This window comes from Apis dorsata, unplaced genomic scaffold, assembly GCF_000469605.1.
Source record: "Apis dorsata unplaced genomic scaffold, Apis dorsata 1.3 scaffold_188, whole genome shotgun sequence".
Classification (NCBI taxonomy): domain Eukaryota; kingdom Metazoa; phylum Arthropoda; class Insecta; order Hymenoptera; family Apidae; genus Apis; species Apis dorsata.
Genome location: NW_006263473.1, coordinates 1,571,333 through 1,573,164, shown reverse-complemented (window position 1 = coordinate 1,573,164; position 1,832 = coordinate 1,571,333).

Sequence of the window (1,832 nt, the reverse complement as noted above, 5' to 3'; positions counted from 1 at the left end):
GGGCGAGAGGGAGCCACGATCGCGGCCTGGTGAGTTTCTTATGGCTCGGTGGGACAGAAAGATCCGCCGCAAAAAAGGACCGCCCTGGCTGCGTGGACGCGCAGAATCTGCAATTATATCGCAAAAAAGGAGGCGAGTGTTCGGGACAAACTGCTTCCTGGCCCGTAAACAATGCTGCCAAATAAGTCTGGGGGCATAAATCGTCGGTCGGCCGGCTCGCTCTCTCGCACGAGCAACCACCGCCTGCTTTATCCGGGACCAACGCTCGATTCGCACGATAAAAAGCCAATCGATCGCTAAACTCTTTATTCCGCCGCGAGCTGAATGATCCTTCGGGATGGGGGATAAGATCGACCGAGGCGAATCTGGATTTACGAGTCTTCGAGGTTGGCTACTTTCGCCTTCATTGGTTTTCAACGGTGTTCGTCGAATATCGCGATATATTCCATTGGTATTTCTTTACTAGTATACTTTGTTTGATTAATTACATTGGGAATATCGAGTATATATTTCCTCTATAATTCTATAATTGGAATTCTTGTGATTCTTGTCCAAACTCGTGAAAAGTTTCCTCTGATTTTCTACTTTTCATACGAATTTTACAACGATACGTAAACTTATATTCTTCAACAGTTTCATATCCAGCGCAACGGATACAAACAACTGCGACACCAACTGCGTATATTTTACGAAAGATAAGAAGTCTAACTATGCGATTTCTATCATTTACGCAATGATGGAAAGAGTTTTCGAACAATTGCAATTCGGAATGTCGATATCTTTTCACTTCATCGCAAGGTATCTAATATTTCACAACAGAATTTATAGCAAGAGTATCGAGAATTTATAGCAGGTATTGTGTAAGGAATCGTGGGTTTTGGATTGCTATCGAGATATTTGGGGTCTGTTGATCGTTCAACTTCAATCGTTGAAACAGAAGGAGGAATTATACTCGGGTACAATAGGGTTTAACCGTGAGTTATAAAGTTATAGAATCGACGACAAGCGACGATAATGAGAGTCGATATGGATTTTTATATCGAGTCCGAACGATTTTCGAGTCTCGATGTAATTATCGTTCGATTTGGCGCGTCAGGATGCGCCGTAAAAACTTTTACGAGCATCCATCGAAGCAGTTTAATGTTCGAAGTTGCATTTCGAATACTCGATTCGCTTTTTTTATCGTAATTATATTGCAAGAAGAGAAAAAGTTACCAGTTTAAAGTAATATAAGGAATGAAACGATGCGTCAAGTATGCACCTAATTAAATTCTTAATGAGAGGATTGACCATTATAAAAGTGTCAATGTAAAGATTTAAAAGATTTGCAATGTACATATTGCTTTTATGAATATTTTCGAATAATTCAGTTAATTGTTACATCGAATGTTTATTCATTCGAAAGTCTAAAATTATTTTTAATAATAAAAAAAAAATTGGAGAAAGTTTAACAATTTAATCCAAATAATAAAACATATTATCTAAGTAAATTAAATACCAGAAATTTATAATTGTAATACATAAAGAATCGCATCTTATCCATAATTATCTCGTTTAAGGAAAAATACAAACTTCCTTCACTCTCCAATCGATCGTGAGCCCGTCAATTAAAATTTTATCAATTATCTCCAACTCTCGTTACTCTTCTCCTTATCCTTTCCCAAACCATTTCTCAATATCTTATCGAACGATTTGCAAACTCGATCACATCCCAACATTGAAACAAATTTGCACATTGAACGGCTGTCAGTATGTTAACGAGGGTATATCGTACGAAGGGCGAACGCGAATTGACGTGATCTGATATACAGAGAAAGGGAAAGAGATAGAGA